Consider the following 22,140-nt stretch of genomic DNA (forward strand, 5'->3'; position numbering starts at 1 on the left):
ATGTGTTAACGCCACATACTAGATGTGAAGGCTGGGTTCCGCATTATGGCATGCCGTTATCGCCATGAGAGAGCCACAGGAGTCTGGAGGGCGTTTGTCCAAGGTGGGCCAGCCTTGCTCACAACAGCCACCACTACAGCTCAGACCACAATGGCCACAAGGATGACAGCCACTGTAGCAGGTCCCTCAACCTCATCTGCTCCAGGCCCACAAGCCACACCTCCTGTACCTCCCCCTCCAACTACGGCACCAGCAATCGCATCAACCAGTGGAACATAAACAACCCCAGCTGCTGTGATAGACAATCAGGACATACAGACACTGAAACGTGACATGCAAAGAATGTTGCACAGGATGGACAGGCTGCAGCAGGAGGTGTCCTGCAATAGCAGGAGACTGCGGGGTATCAACAAATTCCTGCAGAGGGCCAATTTGTAATTAATGGATCATCATCCATGATTCCCTCCCCTCCATCCTCATTCCTCGTTCTTATCTTTAGTGGGTTTATGGGGTTAGTGTTAGGTTAGAGTAGGATGTTAGTTTATTTAGTATAAGTGGGTTGGGGTGGAGAAGGTTATATTATTACATGTTTTTATGGGTGGGTGGGTGGGGGATGATGTTGGGGTTATGTGTATAAATATATATATATATATATATATATATATATATATATATATATATTTTTTTTTTTTTTTTTTTTAATGCAAAACAAATATATTTGTTTAGGATAAGTTAGTATGTGTTCAGTTTAGTATATGTTGTCATACATGTGTCCCTTCATATAAGGAGGGCGGGGGTTGATATTTAGAGTGTTTAGTTAAATGTGATAAGTAAGTTTAGCTTAGGGTAGTTAGGGCCAGTTGTGGGTAATTTATAGTTAGGATAGTTTAGGTTAGTTAAGGTGTTTCCCCTAGTTTAAATAAGGTTTTAGGTACTCCTTTACAGTATGTGTCACATGCTTGGGGATCAGGGCCTTGGCATGGGTATACAGTGTCAATTTAGTATATGCATTTGTGTTCCATCCTGCATCAGAATCCCATTATTGACATGGTTATTTGAAATTCCAAATGAGCTGTCACATTGGCAGCTACATCAAAGCTACTTCTCTATGCACCTGCCATCCATTGCACCCACCACTCAAGGTTACTGTGGTTCCCAATGTGTTGTGAAGGTTGGATGTGTTTTTAAATCTGTCATCGTTTGTGACCTGAATTGTATTCTTGGGCACTGTGGGACGTCTGCCTGTCATTTCTTACATTGTGCTCCCAGGTTACATATTTGTCCATGCACTCGTACACATCCATTCCTGCTGTGTGGTGTGTGTGTGTGATGAAAGTTTATAGTCAGATGTCACATATATAAAGATTGTCTTGAGGGGAATATTGACCACATTGAGCTTCAGCTTATGCATACTTTGAAGCTGACTTTTTCTGTTCTACATAGAATTATACTGTTTGTGATGCTTCAACTTCAGGAATTAGCCTAAGGAAGCACAGATAATGATAAAATACAGACCCCAGTGCATATTTATCAGCCCACATTCTTTCAACACTGTTGAAATGACATTTTATGGCCATTGACATGTGACATACATCACTAATCTCCTAAACAGTTGAGTTGTCACATTACACAGAGTCAAAGTGGTTGTGTAAGTGATATTTATTTTAAAGTGCTGTAGTGCAATATTTACATAGTCCAGGATTGTGAGTCCATTAGTGTGATGCCTTCTATTGTGATGGAACACAAATGCAATGGTGAGGGACATGTCATTGGACATGCTGGGGTGAAGTGTCATACAATGCAGAGGAACATGAATTGCCAATGAGGTAGTGAGAGACAATTACAGTGCATAGTGTCAAGGTAAAAAGTGACCAACTGTAGCAAGACTGGCATGTTAACAAGCACAGGACCTAGGATATCAGTGCTCATGTGGCATGGACTTGTGCTATCGGGTACTCCTACGGGTGAAGGTGATCTGTTCCACGTCTTCATCTTCTGATGTGTGTGTCCTCTCCTCTGCCCTTGGTGGTGTTGGGTTAGAAGGGGCAATACATACTTCAGTGTTTGAAGACGTGGAGTCAGAGTTCCCGGTAGCTGCCAACTGTTGGGCTAATAAGGGCATTACTGCAGCAAGGAGGAGCTGCTGGTTCTTGAGTATAGCAGCTTCAACACTGTGGTAGGCAGCCAGGTTGGCACTGAGGGCGTCATGATCGCATTCGTGCACGCGGTAAAAGGTTTGGGATGTCCGGTGTTGTGGCAACTCCCTAACTGCTGTTCTGAATTCCCTTACACATTGTTGTCGTCCTTGCAAGAGGGATGGTAGTGCTCCCATGGCTGCTGCCTGTTCTGCAGATGAGATCATGCACGTGCGCATCCCCTCAAGGCTGGCTGCCATATTTTGCATCCCCACCCAGACCTCCTTGGCCAGCTCCCACTGTACTCCCACTACTGTCCTCTCAAAGGTCGTACCAGTGTCCTCAGAGTCCTCAGCTGGGCTGGAGCTCACAGGTCATACTATTGGGGTGGTGGGTGGCTACTCTGTGATGGCTGTTGTATCTGTACTCCTCCTTGCAACTGAAGGTAGGATCTGGATGGTTCCAAGGACATCTAGGAGGGTCTGCTGGCTAATGTTTGTCAGCTCGTCATCCATGTCATCATGGAAGTCCAGGACAGGCACATCCCCAGGAAAGCCATCGTCCTCTGCAATGAGATCTAGTACTATTAGTGTGTCTGTGTTGTGGCAGTTGTAATGTGACATTACTGACTTCCTATTAGTGAGACATAGTAATCTTGGTTCCTGTTCATTGTTCCTGTCATTGATATTAGCATTGTCACAGGACTATGCCCCACCTGCATGTCTTATGTAGTGTGGGCAGTCTGCGTCACATCCTCTAGGTATAGGTTCTGTCTAAGTTGAATGTTGCCACCTTCTTGTCCTACTCAACCCTCCATCTACTTCCATTATCATGGTGAGGTCTTGCAATGGCTGTGGGTGTTCTGATGCCACTTGCACCACACTTAACAATATGGAACTGACCCAGTCTCGGATATTTCACATAAACCTATATGTTGCTGAGACCAAGCACATACTATGTATTGCAATGGCATGGCACGATACAGGTGTCAGCATTGGTAGTGTGGAATGTTGATGTTGGGGAATGTGTGCTACATTGGATTGCACTGATGGTACTGGCAGTGTTCCATTTACTCTTATGATGGTGCAGGTGTGTTTAATTAGCTAGACACATGTCCTCCCCCTCAATGCTGTTGTCTTAGCAGTATGACACTTGGGATGTTGCAAGGTGGCATTGCAGCTATTGTAACACAGGCACGGGGAAGACCCTGAAATGTGCAGCATGGGTATGACATTACTGGTGTGTACTTCATAATGTAAGTAACAATACCTGATGTTTATAGCGTCCATAGACATGAGCATTTGACAGGATTTGCACTTTGTTATGAATTACAGGGGATTGATAACGTCATCATCCTGAACCCTCTATTTTGGGTGTGTTTGATTCATGGGCATGTAACTGCCATTAGCTACTTGACCTGCACACACAGTACAGGTGGTAGTAGCAACTGTTGTCAATGATAAATACCACTTGCGGATATGGCCTGAGACTGGACATTGAGCCCTAGTTCATGTAGCGACAATATCAGCTGGCCCATGACAGCAGGCCAGTTTTACGTTCTACCCTACCCTCCTGGACTGGTTTTGCCTTTCCAACAGCCTTACCATGGCAGAGTACCCCCATGCAAAGGTTGTTAATGTAGTGTTGTGCTGTGCCCCTGGTTCCCCTGCACAGCCCATGCACCCGTGCCGTGCCCGTTTACCCTTTCCACTACCTGATTTTCATGGCTGACATGCACTGTGTAGTAGGTATATCCCCCCTGTTTACAGTTAACATTTAGGCAGTTTTGTTCCCCATGCAACTTACCCTACATCTGTGTGGTTTCCTGGTACTCTGTGCTGTCCTGTCCTTTAATCCCTGTGATGATATCCTCTGGGATGATGGCTGCCACCATCTCCTCCATCTGGTCCAGAGCCTCCTGCGGTGCTGGACTCCCACCTCGAGTCTGCAGTGCTGCCTTCCTGTTCCTTGCCATCTTTCCTTGGTCCTGCGCTTGCAGTCATGCCAGCGTTTCTTGCACTCAGTGACTGTTCTCCGTACTTCTGCCACACTATTTATCTTGTCCACAATTTGTTACCAAATTGCCTCTCTCCTTCCAATTGGCAATTTTGAGGTAACAAAAAGTTGATGCTGGTGTTCCGTCACCTCCTTCACCAGTATTTCTTGCTCCTCTGCACTGAAACACACTTCCTTTTCTTCTTCTCCCTCTCCTGGGTCTTGTCTGGGTCCTCCTGGCTGGTTCCTGGTTGGTTGGAGTCTTCCTGGGTCTCTCATGGCTTCTGGGATCCATTTTGGGGCTCCTTTGCACATTTTGCTGTGTTTGCGCCGCTTTTTGACGCACTTGCGGGGAAAAATGGCGCCTAACCGGTTTGCGACATCGTAAACCGGATTAAAATTATTTTCACCGTGTTAACATCATTTTGCTTTACGACTTGGTGCAATGGTTAGAGTAAAACAAAATTACTCTAACCCATGGTTTGCGCCAAGGAGCGTCAAAGTATAAATTTGATGGCCCGGGTGGTGCAAAGAAATGGCGCTAGCCGGCGTTAAACTTTTTGACGCAAAACTGCTTTAGCACATTTTTGCGTCAAAAAGTATAAATATGGCCCTAAGGGTTTTGGTCCAGTAGACCTGTTTTGAGTCATCCAGAGAACCTAGGACCACCATATGAATGGTCGTTACTGCTACCACTTGCAAGACCTCTTTTGCCTTCACCTCTGCACTTGACCTAATGCCTGCCATTTGAAACCAAGCCATTGCAGAGGTTGGGTGACATTCTTCTGCTGCTGCTGTTGTTGTTGGTGCTGTTGCTAGTATTGCAGGTGTTGGCTGCTGTGAGACAACACCAACGCCCTCTATGAAGGTTGAAGGGAGCACACCAGAATATCTACCCTGGACTCTAACTTCCAGCTATTCCTCTTCCAGGTCTCTCGCTCGCTCAACAATCCACGTCTTGTATTGAGAAACATCCCCTTCTGAAAAAGGAATGAAAGTTTCCAATATTTTTTGAACTGTGGATCAAATATGTACCCTTTGGAGAAGACACTCTCCCTTTACAGCCTTAGATTAAAAGCCAAGCAAAGTATCATGCTCTCAATCACCTCCTCCTCCTCCTTGTTGCTGTTCAAAACCAGCGAACCTTTGTGACACCTTTTTTAACTGAACCCCTAGCAAATGCAACAACAGGATGGCTTGGATCATTGTTCTGTCCTCCTTGCTGAATGTCTTTGTGAAAACCTGAAAAGGAGGAAGCATTTATATCAGTCATTTGGCCAGGGTGCATTTGCCCATCTTCGTGGTTATACTTTTCCTAGATGCATCCACTTCTCCTTGAAGGACATAGTCGATGATTAGTCTGTACTGCTTAAAAAGACATTGCAATATGTACTAGGTAGAGTTTCAATGTGTTGGCACCGCCTGTGTGAGGGCCTTAACTGGTCCACTATTTGAACGCTGAATGATCCTCAACTGTTTCCAGGCTTTAAAAGGATTACTGAAATCATTGCAGATTCTTTTGCAAGTGATCGGTATGTTGCTGACTGTAGGCCTGATTTAGATATTGGTGGATGGGTTACTCTGTCACAAAGGTGACGTATATCCTGTCCGACAAAACCTAAATCACATTGGATATAATGGGATTTTTATTTTGGAAGACGGGATATCCATCACCTTTGTGATGGAGTAACCGTCCATCAATATCCATATCAGGTCCTTTTTCTTCTTTTTGTCAAAGTTCTGTACAATCAGGCTGATGCAATGCACCAAACGCAGGACCCTAAATATCTACAATCTGCCTTGGCATTGACTATATTACTGTCATTGCCTATGGTAACAAAACTGATTCTGAGACTTCTGGGTTGCAGCTATTAAAACACCTTGCTGTTAAAGTCTTCCATGATGTTTGCAACTGTATAGGATTTCTCCATGGGAAACAACACCACTGATGCATGCCACCAAAAGCCCTTAAAAAGTTCTTCAGCACTGAGACTTTCTGATACCTGTTGCCTAACCCCTACAAAAGAGATGCAGTGTACAGTGATGTACATGTAATCAATTGCTTGACAACTGGTCCACATGTCTGTTTTCAGGTGGACAGTGTGAACAGCACTCTGCTGCAAAGCTTGTCCAACCAATTGCAGCATCTCATGATAGAGCATTAGACTGCAACACTGACAAAACAGGTTCGGCTGGCAACTTTCTAATTTGGGCAGATGGCTACCACATATTCTAAAAATCCCACTCCTCCCACAAAAGTGAAAGGGAAGAGGCCCAGTACTAATATTTAAGCCAGCTTCCCATTGTACAAACATACCATTGGGTGGTTGCATTCATAGGACTCCTCCTGTCTAAACATGCCTATAATAGTAGCTTGTATTTTTTTCTTCTGTGGTACCATTGACGCAGGCAGCTTCGGGAGAGGAGGCGGTAGATGCAATGTTCATATTGGGGTAGTCATCACTGCATTTGATGATGTCTCCATCTGAGTCTTGTACCACTTTGAGGTTGCTGATGCAGGTAATACTTCTGGTGCACTGCTGGGGACATGGCTGCTTTGGATAAAGGTGTCACCCTCTTCTTCCGCAACATCACCTCTCACCATGATTGGACCTGAATCTCCTTTCTCATCACTGCCACCCATTGCAGCATTTTTTTAAGGTGCTCCTTCCACTGGCCTGCATGATATTTTTTCATATGAAATGTTCGGCCTCCAGTACCATAGTGTGAACCAAGCTTACCCAGACAAACACTTCTGTGGGAAACAGAGCATTTTACAATGTCATCCTTCTGCTTGCTAATTATAAAGAAGTCCCAAACTGGGAAGGAGAACTTTTTTAGTGTGCCACTGGTTCCATGAAGGTGGGTTTGTCGATGATTGCCTCTCTGCAGTGCGTATTTCAACTGAGGTATTAGTGAATGGAGATCTCAGCGGGGGCCTTACAAATGTGGAAGCTGGCAGTGGTGGTGGATCCAGTGCCACATCCCTTTGAGCAAGTTAAATAGGAGGGGTAATGTCGGCGTCCTCTGAGTCACCTTCCATGACAATGACTGGCTCGTCTTCTGCCTTCCCTTCCATAATTCTCAGGCTTCTAGGAACTTTCTGTATGAAAGTACCATCTTGCCTGGCATGTTACCCCCATTTTTCACTGTATATATGTTGTTTTAGTTGTATGTGTCACTGGGACCCTGTCACCCAGGGCCCCAGTGCTCATAAGTGTGCCTGAATGTGTTACCTGTGTAGTGACTAACTGTCTCACTGAGGCCCTGCTAATCAGAACCTCAGTGGTTATGCTCTCTCATTTCTTTCAAATTGTCACTAACAGGCTAGTGACCAATTTTACCAATTTACAGTGGCTTACTGGAACACCCTTATAATTCCCTAGTATATGGTACAGAGGTACCCAGGGTATTGGGGTTCCAGGAGATCCCTATGGGCTGCAGCATTTCTTTTGCCACCCATAGGGAGCTCTGACAATTCTTACACAGGCCTGCCACTGCAGCCTGAGTGAAATAACGCACACGTTATTTCACAGCCATTTTACACTGCACTTAAGTAACTTATAAGTCACCTATATGTCTAACCTTTACCTGGTAAAGGTTGGGTGCTAAGTTACTTAGTGTGAGGGCACCCTGGCACTAGCCAAGGTGTCCCCACATTGTTCAGGGCCAATTCCCCGGACTTTGTGAGTGCGGGGACACCATTACACGTGTGCACTACATATAGGTCACTACCTATGTGTAGCTTCACAATGGTAACTTCGAATATGGCCATGTAATATGTCTATGATCATGGAATTGCCCCCTCTATACCATCCGGACATAGTTGGCACAATCCCATGATCCCAGTGGTCTGTAGCACAGACCCTGGTACTGCCAAACTGCCTTTCCCGGGGTTTCACTGCAGCTGCTGCTGCTGCCAACCCCTCAGACAGGCATCTGCCCTCCTAGGGTCCAGCCAGGCCTGGCCCAGGATGGCAGAACAAAGGACTTCCTCTGAGAGAGGGTGTTACACCCTCTCCCTTTGGAAAATGGTGTGAAGGCAGGGGAGGAGTAGCCTCCCCCAGCCTCTGGAAATGCTTTCATGGGCACATTTGGTGCCCATTTTTGCATAAGCCAGTCTACACTGGTTCAGGGACCCCTTAGCCCTGCTCTGGCGCGAAACTGGACAAAGGAAAGGGGAGTGACCACTCCCCTGACCTGTACCTCCCCTGGGAGGTGCCCAGAGCTCCTCCAGTGTGCTCCAGACCTCTGCCATCTTGGAAACAGAGGTGCTGCTGGCACACTGGACTGCTCTGAGTGGCCAGTGCCACCAGGTGACGTCAGAGACTCCTTGTGATAGGCTCCTTCAGGTGTTGCTAGCCTATCCTCTCTCCTAGGTAGCCAAACCCTCTTTTCTGGCTATTTAGGGTCTCTGTCTCTTGGGATTCCTTAGATAACGAATGCAAGAGCTCATCCGAGTTCCTCTGCATCTCTCTCTTCACCTTCTGCCAAGGAATCGACTGCTGACCGCGCTGGAAGCCTGCAAAACTGCAACATAGTAGCAAAGACGACTACTGCAACTCTGTAACGCTGATCCTGCCGCCTTCTCGACTGTTTTCCTGGTGGTGCACGCTGTGGGGGTAGTCTGCCTCCTCTCTGCACTAGAAGCTCTGAAGAAATCTCCCGTGGGTCGACGGAATCGTCCCCCTGCAACCGCAGGCACCAAAAAGCTGCATTACCGGTCCCTTGGGTCTCCACTCAGCACGACGAGCGAGGTCCCTCGAATCCAGCAACTCTGTCCAAGTGACTCCCACAGTCCAGTGACTCTTCAGTCCAAGTTTGGTGGAGGTAAGTCCTTGCCTCACCTCGCTAGACTGCATTGCTGGGAACTGAGACTTTTGCAGCTACTCCGGCCCCTGTGCACTTCCGGCAGAAATCCTTTGTGCACAGCCAAGCCTGGTTCCTCAGCACTCTAATCTGCATTGCACGACTTTCTAAGTTGGTCTCCGGCGACGTGGGACTCCTTTGTGTAACTTCGGGTGAGCTCCATTTCACGCATCATTGTAGTGCCTGTTTCTGACACTTCTCCAGGAGCTACCTGCTGCTAAGAGAGCTCCTTATCTTGCTCGATGTCCCCTCTACCTCCTGGTCCAATTTGCAACCTCCTGGTCCCTCCTGGGCCACAGCAGCATCCAAAAACGCTTACCGCACGATTTCCAGCTAGCAAGGCTTGTTGGTTTTCTTTCGGCAGGAAAACACTTCTGCACGACTCTCAAAGGCGAGTGGGATCCGTCCTCCAAAGGCGAAGTCTCTAGCCCTTTGCGTTCCTGCAGAAACCTCAGCTTCTTCTGTCCAGTAGAAGCTTCTTTGCACCCGCAGCTGGCATTTCCTGGGCATCTGCCCATCTCCGACTTGCTTGTGACTTTTGGACTTGGTCCCCTTGTTCCACAGGTACCCCAGATTGGAAATCCAGCGTTGTTGCATTGTTGGTTTGTGTCTTTCCTGCCTTATTCCCCTATCACGACTCCTTTGTCCTTTGGGGAACTTTAGTGCACTTTGCACTCACTTTTCAGGGTCTTGGGGTGGGCTATTTTTCTAACCCTCACTATTTTCTAATAGTCCCAGCGACCCTCTACAAGGTCACATAGGTTTGGGGTCAATTCGTGGTTCGCATTCCACTTTTGGAGTATATGGTTTGTGTTGCCCCTATCCCTATGTGTCCCCATTGCATCCTATTGTAACTATACATTGTTTGCACTGTTTTCTAAGACTATACTGCATATTTCTGGTATTGTGTATATATATCTTGTGTATATTTCCTATCCTCTCACTGAGGGTACACTCTGAGATACTTTGGCATATTGTCATAAAAATAAAGTACCTTTATTTTTAGTATAACTGTGTATTGTGTTTTCTTCTGATATTGTGCATATGACAATAAGTGGTACTGTAGGAGCTTCACTCGTCTCCTAGTTCAGCCTAAGCTGCTCTGCTCAGCTACCATTATCTATCAGCCTATGCTGCTAGACACCCTATACACTAATAAGGGATAACTGGGCCTGGTGCAAGGTGCAAGTACCCCTAGGTACTCACTACAAGCCAGTCCAGCCTCCTACATTGGTTGTGCAGCAGTGGGATAAGTGCTTTGAGACTACTCACCACTCTTGTCATTGTACTTTTCATAAGAGAAAAATATACAAAACAAGTTCAGTGTATATACACATAACCAAAAAGTTTTGCATTTCCTCTTTTCACTCTTTTCTAAAGTGCTGAAAAGTACTTCTAAACTTTCAAAAAAGTTCTAAAAAGTTGAAAAAGTTTTTTTTCTCTGTCTTTCTAAAAGCTCTGACAAACTTTTTTCTCTTTTTCTATCACTTTAACTCTCTCTAAAAATGTCTGGCACAGGCCAAAATGTTGATCTGTCCAAACTTGCATATGATCACCTTAGCTGGAAAGGAGCAAGGAGTCTCTGCATAGAGAGAGGTTTGAGTGTAGGGAAGAATCCTTCCTTGGAATTGTTACTTAACATGCTTAGAGAACAAGATAAGGCTAAAAGTGCCCCATCTGTTGAAAAAGTAGCTAATGGTTCCCAATCTGATCCAGGGACTCCCCCAGGAAAAGATTCAGGAAAGAAACTTCCAAGCCTGCCCATTACTAGACAGTCTAGCATAGTTGGTACTGATGTTGAGTCACACCATACAGATAGTGTTGTCTCACATCATAGCAAGAGCATTCATTCTCATCACAGTAGAAATGATGTTTCTGTTAGCCAAGCTGTTAGGGTGCCCTCTGTAAGGGACAGGTCTCCTTCTGTTCATTCTCATCATACTTCTGTGTCTAGGAATGTCCCTCCCACCCACCCTGATGACAGATTGTTAGAAAGGGAGCTCAATAGATTGAGAGTGGAACAAACCAGACTGAAGCTCAAGAAGCAACAGCTGGATTTGGATAGACAGTCCTTAGAAGTAGAGAAGGAGAGACAGAAACTGGGTTTAGAAACCTATGGTGGCAGCAGCAGTATTCCCAATAGTCATCCTGCAAAAGAGCATGATTCTAGGAATCTGCACAAGATAGTTCCCCCTTATAAGGAGGGGGATGACATTAACAAGTGGTTTGCTGCACTTGAGAGGGCCTGTGTTGTACAGGATGTCCCTCAAAGGCAGTGGGCTGCTATCCTATGGCTATCATTTAGTGGAAAAGGTAGGGATAGGCTCCTTACTGTGAAAGAAAATGAAGCTAATGATTACAAAGTTCTTAAGAATGCACTCCTGGATGGTTATGGCTTAACCACTGAACAATACAGGATAAAGTTCAGAGAGACCAAAAAGGAGTCTTCACAAGACTGGGTTGATTTCATTGACCATTCAGTGAAGGCCTTGGAGGGGTGGTTACATGGCAGTAAAGTTACTGATTATGACAGCCTGTATAACTTGATCCTGAGAGAGCATATTCTTAATAATTGTGTGTCTGATTTGTTGCACCAGTACTTGGTGGACTCTGATCTGACCTCTCCCCAAGAAATGGGAAAGAAGGCAGACAAATGGGTCAGAACAAGGGTGAACAGAAAAGTTCATACAGGGGGTGACAAAGATGGCAACAAGAAGAAGGATGGTAAGTCTTCTGACAAGGGTGGGGACAAATCTAAAAATGAGTCTTCATCAGGCCCACAAAAACACTCTGGTGGGGGTGGTGGGCCCAAATCCTCTTCTAATCAAAACAAGGAAAAGAAACCATGGTGCTATTTATGTAAAATAAAAGGCCATTGGACAACAGATCCCAGTTGTCCAAAGAAAAGCACTAAGCCTCCTACCACTACAACCCCTACTGCTACACCTATTGTCCCTACTAATAGCAGTGGTGGTGGGAGCAAACCTACTAATAGCCAATCCAAGGGAGTAGCTGGGCTCACTATTGGTAACTTAGTTGGGGTTGGTCTTGTTAGGGAGACCACAGAGGATATACTAGTCTCTGAGGGGGCTATTGATTTAGCCACCTTAGTTGCTTGTCCCCTTAATATGGATAAGTACAAGCAACTACCCCTAATAAATGGTGTTGAGGTTCAGGCCTACAGGGACACTGGAGCCAGTGTGACTATGGTCATAGAGAAACTGGTCCACCCTGAACAACACCTACTTGGTCACCAGTACCAAGTAACCGATGCTCACAACAACACACTTAGCCACCCCATGGCTGTTGTAAATCTCAACTGGGGGGGGGGTTTACTGGTCCAAAGAAAGTTGTGGTAGCTTCAGATTTACCTGTAGACTGTCTATTAGGGAATGATTTGGAGACATCAGCTTGGTCAGATGTGGAGTTGGAGGCCCATGCAGCAATGCTGGGCATCCCAGGGCATATTTTTGCTTTAACAAGGGCTCAGGCCAAAAAGCAAAAAGGACAGGGAAGCTTGGATCCTGGAACCATGGACCAAGTGCTCCCTAAAGCTAGGGCTAGTAGAAGCAAACCACTCCCTACTATCCCTCCCTCTACAGTGGAGTCAACTTCTGAGGAAGAGGAATTCCCTTCCTGTGCAGAACCTACACCAGAGGAGCTTGAAGCAGACACTGCTGAGCTTTTGGGTGAAGGGGGGCCTGCCAGGGAGGAGCTGAGTGTGGCACAGCAAACCTGTCCCACATTAGAGGGTCTGAGACAGCAAGCTGTCAAACAGGCTAAGGGGGATGTCAGTGACTCTCACAGAGTTTACTGGGGTGACAACCTCTTGTACACTGAAGCAAGGGATCCTAAACCTGGAACTGCCAGGAGGTTAGTGATTCCTCAGGAGTACAGAAAGTTCTTCCTAACTCTAGCCCACGACATTCCCCTAGCTGGGCATCTAGGACAAATGAAAACATGGGACAGGCTTGTTCCCTTGTTTCATTGGCCTAGAATGCCTGAGGACACAAAAGAATTTTGCAAGTCCTGTGAAACCTGTCAAGCCAGTGGCAAGACAGGTGGCACTCCAAAGGCACGCCTTATTCCACTGCCTGTGGTTGGGGTACCCTTTGAAAGGGTAGGGGTTGACATAGTTGGCCCCCTTGACCCTCCTACTGCTTCAGGCAATAGGTTTATCTTGGTGGTAGTGGACCATGCCACAAGATATCCTGAAGCTATTCCTTTAAGGACCACTACAGCACCTGCAGTGGCAAAGGCCCTCCTGGGAATATTTTCCAGGGTGGGCTTCCCAAAGGAAGTAGTATCAGACAGAGGAAGCAATTTCATGTCTGCATACTTAAAGGCCATGTGGAAGGAGTGTGGTGTGACTTACAAGTTCACTACACCCTATCATCCACAAACAAATGGACTGGTGGAGAGATTTAATAAAACTCTCAAAGGCATGATTATGGGTCTCCCTGAAAAACTCCGCAGGAGATGGGATATCCTGTTACCATGCCTCCTTTTTGCCTACAGGGAGGTACCCCAGAAAGGAGTGGGCTTCAGCCCCTTTGAACTCCTCTTTGGTCACCCTGATAGGGGTCCACTAACACTTGTCAAGGAGGGTTGGGAACAACCTTTAAAAGCTCCAAAGCAAGATATAGTGGATTATGTACTTGGCCTCAGTCAAGGATGGCTGAGTATATGAAAAAGGCCAGTAAAAACCTTCAGGCCAGCCAAGAGCTCCAGAAGCAATGGCATGATCAGAAGGCTGTTTTGGTTCAGTACCAACCAGGGCAGAAAGTGTGGGTCTTGGAGCCTGTGGCCCCAAGAGCACTCCAAGATAAATGGAGTGGACCCCACATAATTGTTGAAAAGAAGGGTGAAGTCACCTACTTAGTTGACTTAGGCACTGCCAGGAGTCCCCTTAGGGTGCTCCATGTCAATCACCTGAAACCCTACTATGACAGGGCTGATCTCACCCTGCTCATGGCAACTGATGAGGGACAGGAAGAAGACAGTGATCCTCTACCTGATCTCTTCTCTTCCACAGAACAAGATGCTCTTGTGGAAGGTGTAGTTTTGGCTGATTGTCTTACTGCTGAGCAGAAAGACCATTGCATAAATCTCCTAGATCAATTCTCTGAACTCTTCTCTACTGTGCCAGGTACCACTTCTTGGTGTGAGCACACTATAGATACTGGAGACAGCTTGCCTGTCAAAAGTAAGATCTATAGGCAGCCTGACCATGTCAGGGACTGCATAAAGCAAGAGGTACAGAAAATATTAGAACTAGGAGTGGTTGAGCACTCTGAAAGTCCATGGGCTTCTCCTGTGGTACTTGTACCAAAACCCCATTCCAAAGATGGAAAGAAGGAAATGCGGTTTTGTGTAGACTACAGAGGTCTCAACCTGGTAACCAAAACTGATGCTCACCCTATACCCAGGGCAGATGAGCTCATAGATACACTGGCATCTGCCAAGTATCTAAGCACTTTTGATTTGACTGCAGGGTATTGGCAGATCAAATTATCAGAAGATGCTAAACCTAAAACTGCATTTTCAACCATTGGAGGACATTACCAGTTCACAGTAATGCCTTTTGGATTGAAAAATGCACCTGCCACTTTTCAGAGGTTGGTGAACACAGTCCTGCAAGGGCTGGAAGCTTTTAGTGCAGCATATTTGGACGATATAGCTGTCTTTAGCTCCAGTTGGGATGATCACCTGGTCCACCTATGGAAAGTTTTAGAGGCCCTGCAAAAGGCAGGCCTCACTATCAAGGCTTCAAAGTGCCAGATATGGCAGGGGAAGGTGGTTTATCTGGGACACCTTGTTGGTGGGGAACAGATTGCACCACTACAGGGGAAAATCCAAACTATTATAGATTGGGTTCCCCCTACTACTCAGACTCAGGTGAGAGCCTTCCTAGGCCTCACTGGGTATTACAGGAGGTTCATTAAGAACTATGGCTCCATTGCAGCCCCTCTTAATGACCTCACATCCAAAAAGATGCCTAAAAAGGTACTGTGGACAGCTAGCTGTCAGAAAGCTTTTGAGGAGCTGAAGCAGGCCATGTGCTCTGCACCAGTCCTGAAAAGCCCTTGTTACTCTAAAAAATTCTATGTCCAGACTGATGCATCTGAATTAGGAGTAGGGGCAGTCCTATCACAACTTAATTCTGAGGGCCAGGATCAACCTGTTGCTTTTATTAGTAGGAGGTTGACCCCTAGAGAAAAGCGTTGGTCTGCCATTGAGAGGGAGGCCTTTGCTGTGGTCTGGGCTCTGAAGAAGTTGAGGCCATACCTGTTTGGCACTCACTTCATTGTTCAGACAGACCACAAACCTCTACTTTGGCTAAAACAAATGAAAGGTGAAAATCCTAAATTGTTGAGGTGGTCCATATCCCTACAGGGAATGGACTATACAGTGGAACGTAGACCTGGGAGTAGCCACTCCAGTGCAGATGGACTCTCCAGATATTTCCACTTAGACAATGAAGACTCATCAGGTCATGGCTAGTCTTATTGTCCTTCGTTTGGGGGGGGTTGTGTAGGAAAGTACCATCTTGCCTGGCATGTTACCCCCATTTTTCACTGTATATATGTTGTTTTAGTTGTATGTGTCACTGGGACCCTGTCACCCAGGGCCCCAGTGCTCATAAGTGTGCCTGAATGTGTTACCTGTGTAGTGACTAACTGTCTCACTGAGGCTCTGCTAATCAGAACCTCAGTGGTTATGCTCTCTCATTTCTTTCAAATTGTCACTAACAGGCTAGTGACCAATTTTACCAATTTACATTGGCTTACTGGAACACCCTTATAATTCCCTAGTATATGGTACAGAGGTACCCAAGGTATTGGGGTTCCAGGAGATCCCTATGGGCTGCAGCATTTCTTTTGCCACCCATAGGGAGCTCTGACAATTCTTACACAGGCCTGCCACTGCAGCCTGAGTGAAATAACGCACACGTTATTTCACAGCCATTTTACACTGCACTTAAGTAACTTATAAGTCACCTATATGTCTAACCTTTACCTGGTAAAGGTTGGGTGCTAAGTTACTTAGTGTGAGGGTACCCTGGCACTAGCCAAGGTGCCCCCACATTGTTCAGGGCCAATTCCCCGGACTTTGTAAGTGCGGGGACACCATTACACGTGTGCACTACAAATTATGTCACTACCTATATGTAGCTTCACAATGGTAACTCCGAATATGGCCATGTAATATGTCTATGATCATGGAATTGCCCCCTCTATACCATCCTGGCATAGTTGGCACAATCCCATGATCCCAGTGGTGTGTAGCACAGACCCAGGTACTGCCAAACTGCCTTTCCCGGGGTTTCACTGCAGCTGCTGCTGCTGCCAATCCCTCAGACAGGCATCTGCCCTCCTGGGGTCCAGCCAGGCCTGGCCCAGGATGGCAGAACAAAGGACTTCCTCTGAGAGAGGGTGTTACACCCTCTCCCTTTGGAAAATGGTGTGAAGGCAGGGGAGGAGTAGCCTCCCCCAGCCTCTGGAAATGCTTTCATGGGCACATTTGGTGCCCATTTCTGCATAAGCCAGTCTACACCGGTTCAGGGACCCCTTAGCCCTGCTCTGGCGCGAAACTGGACAAAGGAAAGGGGAGTGACCACTCCCCTGACCTGTACCTCCCCTGGGAGGTGCCCAGAGCTCCTCCAGTGTGCTCCAGACCTCTGCCATCTTGGAAACAGAGGTGCTGCTGGCACACTGGACTGCTCTGAGTGGCCAGTGCCACCAGGTGACGTCAGAGACTCCTTGTGATAGGCTCCTTCAGGTGCTGCTAGCCTATCCTCTCTTCTAGGTAGCCAAACCCTCTTTTCTGGCTATTTAGGGTCTCTGTCTCTTGGGATTCCTTAGATAACGAATGCAAGAGCTCATCCGAGTTCCTCTGCATCTCTCTCTTCACCTTCTGCCAAGGAATCGACTGCTGACCGCGCTGGAAGCCTGCAAAACTGCAACATAGTAGCAAAGACGACTACTGCAACTCTGTAACGCTGATCCTGCCGCCTTCTCGACTGTTTTCCTGGTGGTGCACGCTGTGGGGGTAGTCTGCCTCCTCTCTGCACTAGAAGCTCTGAAGAAATCTCCCGTGGGTCGACGGAATCGTCCCCCTGCAACCGCAGGCACCAAAAAGCTGCATTACCGGTCCTTTGGGTCTCCCCTCAGCACGACGAGCGAGGTCCCTCGAATCCAGCAACTCTGTCCAAGTGACTCACACAGACCAGTGACTCTTCAGTCCAAGTTTGGTGGAGGTAAGTCCTTGCCTCACCTCGCTAGACTGCATTGCTGGGAACTGCGACTTTTGCAGCTACTCCGGCCCCTGTGCACTTCCGGCGGAAATCCTTTGTGCACAGCCATACCTGGTTCCACGGCACTCTAATCTGCATTGCGCGACTTTCTAAGTTGGTCTCTGGCGACGTGGGACTCCTTTGTGTAACGTTGGATGAGCACTGTTTTATGCATCCTCGTAGTGCCTGTTTCTGGCACTTCTCTGGGTGCTACCTGCTGCTAAGAGAGCTCCGTGTCTTGCTCGATGTCCCCTCTACCTCCTGGTCCAATTTGCGACCTCCTGGTCGCTCCTGGGCCACAGCAGCATCCAAAAATGCTTACCGCACGATTTGCAGCTAGCAAGGCTTTTTGGCGTTCTTTCGGCGGGAAAACACTTCTGCACAACTCTGCAAGGCGAGAGGGATCTGTCCTCCAAAGGGGAAGTCTCTAGCCCTTTGCGTTCCTGCAGAAACCTCAGCTTCTTCTGTTCAGTAGAAGCTTCTTTGCACCCGCAGCTGGCATTTCCTGGGCATCTGCCCATCTCCGACTTGCTTGTGACTTTTGGACTTGGTCCCCTTGTTCCACAGGTACCCCAGATTGGAAATCCAGCATTGTTGCATTGTTGGTTTGTGTCTTTCCTGCCTTATTCCCCTATCACGACTCCTTTGTCCTTTGGGGAACTTTAGTGCACTTTGCACTCACTTTTCAGGGTCTTGGGGTGGGCTATTTTTCTAACCCTCACTATTTTCTAATAGTCCCAGCGACCCTCTACAAGGTCACATAGGTTTGGGGTCCATTCGTGGTTCGCATTCCACTTTTGGAGTATATGGTTTGTGTTGCCCCTATCCCTATGTGTCCCCATTGCATCCTATTGTAACTATACATTGTTTGCACTGTTTTCTAAGACTATACTGCATATTTCTGGTATTGTGTATATATATCTTGTGTATATTTCCTATCCTCTCACTGAGGGTACACTCTGAGATACTTTGGCATATTGTCATAAAAATAAAGTACCTTTATTTTTAGTATAACTGTGTATTGTGTTTTCTTATGATATTGTGCATATGACACTGAGGCCCATATTTATACTTTTTGACGCTAAACTGCGCTAACGCAGTTTAGCGTCAAAAAATTTCGCGCCGTCTAACGCCATTCTGAAGCGCCATGCGGGCGCCGTATTTATGGAATGGCGTTAGACGGCGCAATCAGACCGGCGCTGCCTGGTTTGCGTGGGAAAAAACCACGTAGACCAGACAGCGCTGGCGTATGGGGGAAAATGGCGTATGGGCGTCTTAAAATGGGGCAAGTCAGGTTACGTCGAAAAAATCGTCGTAACCCGACTTGCGCCATTTTTTTTCGACGCCCATCCCCCATCAACATGACTCCTATCATTGTAAAGATAGGAGTCATGCCCCCTTGCCCAATGGCCATGCCCAGGGGACTTCTGTCCCCTGGGCATGGTCATTGGGCATAGTGGCATGTAGGGGGGCACAAATCAGGCCCCCCTATGCCACAAAAAATTTAAAAAAAAATACTTACCTGAACTTACCTTAATGTCCATGGGATGGGTCCCTCCGTCCTTGGGTGTCCTCCTGGGGTGGGCAAGGGTGGCAGGGGGGGTCCCTGGGGGCAGGGGAGGGCACTCTGGGCTCATTTTGAGCCCACTTGTCCCTTAACGCCATGCCTGACCCAGGCGTTAAAAAGCGGCGCAAATGCGCCGTTTTTAGCCACGCCCACTCCCGGGCGTCTCTTTTGCCCGGGAGTATAAATACCACGTAAAGGCCTGGGAGTCATTTTTTAAGACGGGAACGCCTCCCTTGCATAGCATTAACGCAAGGAAGGGGTTCACGCTAAAAAATGACGCACATTCCGGGAACTTTGGCGCTAGACGCCTCTAACGCCATAGTATAAATATGGCGTTAGTTGGCGTTAGTTTAGCGTCGAATTTGCGTCGAAAAAAACGACGCAAATTCGGCGCAAACGGAGTATAAATACGGGCCTAAGTGGTACTGTAGGAGCTTCATTAGTCTCCTAGTTCAGCCTAAGCTGCTCTGCTAAGCTACCATTATCTATCAGCCTATGGTGCTAGACACCCTATACACTAATAAGGGATAACTGGGCCTGGTGCAAGGTGCAAGTACCCCTAGGTACTCACTACAAGCCAGTCCAGCCTCCTACATTGGTTGTGCAGCGGTGGGATAAGTGCTTTGAGACTACTCACCACTCTTGTCATTGTACTTTTCATGAGAGAAAAATATACAAAACAAGTTCAGTGTATATACACATAACCAAAAAGTTTTGCATTTCCTCTTTTCACTCTTTTCTAAAGTGCTGAAAAGTACTTCTAAACTTTCAAAAAAGTTCTAAAAAGTTTTAAAAGTTTTTTTTCTCTGTCTTTCTAAAAGCTCTGACAAACTTTTTTCTCTTTTTCTATCACTTTAACTCTCTCTAAAAATGTCTGGCACAGGCCAAAATGTTGATCTGTCCAAACTTGCATATGATCACCTTAGCTGGAAAGGAGCAAGGAGTCTCTGCATAGAGAGAGGTTTGAGTGTAGGGAAGAATCCTTCCTTGGAATTGTTACTTAACATGCTTAGAGAACAAGATAAGGCTAAAAGTGCCCCATCTGTTGAAAAAGTAGCTAATGGTTCCCAATCTGATCCAGGGACTCCCCCAGGAAAAGATTCAGGAAAGAAACTTCCAAGCCTGCCCATTACTAGACAGTCTAGCATAGTTGGTACTGATGTTGAGTCACACCATACAGATAGTGTTGTCTCACATCATAGCAAGAGCATTCATTCTCATCACAGTAGAAATGATGTTTCTGTTAGCCAAGCTGTTAGGGTGCCCTCTGTAAGGGACAGGTCTCCTTCTGTTCATTCTCATAATACTTCTGTGTCTAGGAATGTCCCTCCCACCCACCCTGATGACAGATTGTTAGAAAGGGAGCTCAATAGATTGAGAGTGGAACAAACCAGACTGAAGCTCAAGAAGCAACAGCTGGATTTGGATAGACAGTCCTTAGAAGTAGAGAAGGAGAGACAGAAACTGGGTTTAGAAACCCATGGTGGCAGCAGCAGTATTCCCAATAGTCATCCTGCAAAAGAGCATGATTCTAGGAATCTGCACAAGATAGTTCCCCCTTATAAGGAGGGGGATGACATTAACAAGTGGTTTGCTGCACTTGAGAGGGCCTGTGTTGTACAGGATGTCCCTCAAAGGCAGTGGGCTGCTATCCTATGGCTATCATTTAGTGGAAAAGGTAGGGATAGGCTCCTTACTGTGAAAGAAAATGAAGCTAATGATTACAAAGTTCTTAAGAATGCACTCCTGGATGGTTATGGCTTAACCACTGAACAATACAGGATAAAGTTCAGAGAGACCAAAAAGGAGTTTTCACAAGACTGGGTTGATTTCATTGACCATTCAGTGAAGGCCTTGGAGGGGTGGTTACATGGCAGTAACGTTACTGATTATGACAGCCTGTATAACTTGATCCTGAGAGAGCATATTCTTAATAATTGTGTGTCTGATTTGTTGCACCAGTACTTGGTGGACTCTGATCTGACCTCTCCCCAAGAATTGGGAAAGAAGGCAGACAAATGGGTCAGAACAAGGGTGAACAGAAAAGTTCATACAGGGGGTGACAAAGATGGCAACAAGAAGAAGGATGGTAAGTCTTCTGACAAGGGTGGGGACAAATCTAAAAATGAGTCTTCATCAGGCCCACAAAAACACTCTGGTGGGGGTGGTGGGCCCAAATCCTCTTCTAATCAAAACAAGGAAAATAAACCATGGTGCTATTTATGTAAAATAAAAGGCCATTGGACAACAGATCCCAGTTGTCCAAAGAAAAGCACCAAGCCTCCTACCACTACAACCCCTACTGCTACACCTATTGTCCCTACTAATAGCAGTGGTGGTGGGAGCAAACCTACTAATAGCCAATCCAAGGGAGTAGCTGGGCTCACTATTGGTAACTTAGTTGGGGTTGGTCTTGTTAGGGAGACCACAGAGGCTATACTAGTCTCTGAGGGGGCTATTGATTTAGCCACCTTAGTTGCTTGTCCCCTTAATATGGATAAGTACAAGCAACTACCCCTAATAAATGGTGTTGAGGTTCAGGCCTACAGGGACACTGGAGCCAGTGTGACTATGGTCATAGAGAAACTGGTCCACCCTGAACAACACCTACTTGGTCACCAGTACCAAGTAACCGATGCTCACAACAACACACTTAGCCACCCCATGGCTGTTGTAAATCTCAACTGGGGGGGGGGGTTACTGGTCCAAAGAAAGTTGTGGTAGCTTCAGATTTACCTGTAGACTGTCTATTAGGGAATGATTTGGAGACATCAGCTTGGTCAGATGTGGAGTTGGAGGCCCATGCAGCAATGCTGGGCATCCCAGGGCATATTTTTGCTTTAACAAGGGCTCAGGCCAAAAAGCAAAAAGGACAGGGAAGCTTGGATCCTGGAACCATGGACCAAGTGCTCCCTAAAGCTAGGGCTAGTAGAAGCAAACCACTTCCTACTATCCCTCCCTCTACAGTGGATTCAACTTCTGAGGAAGAAGAATTCCCTCCCTGTGCAGAACCTACACCAGAGGAGCTTGAAGCAGACACTGCTGAGCTTTTGGGTGAAGGGGGGCCTGCCAGGGAGGAGCTGAGTGTAGCACAGCAAACCTGTCCCACATTAGAGGGTCTGAGACAGCAAGCTGTCAAACAGGCTAAGGGGGATGTCAGTGACTCTCACAGAGTTTACTGGGGTGACAACCTCTTGTACACTGAAGCAAGGGATCCTAAACCTGGAACTGCCAGGAGGTTAGTGATTCCTCAGGAGTACAGAAAGTTCCTCCTAACT

This window comes from Pleurodeles waltl, chromosome 8 (genome assembly GCF_031143425.1).
Source record: "Pleurodeles waltl isolate 20211129_DDA chromosome 8, aPleWal1.hap1.20221129, whole genome shotgun sequence".
Lineage (NCBI taxonomy): Eukaryota > Metazoa > Chordata > Amphibia > Caudata > Salamandridae > Pleurodeles > Pleurodeles waltl.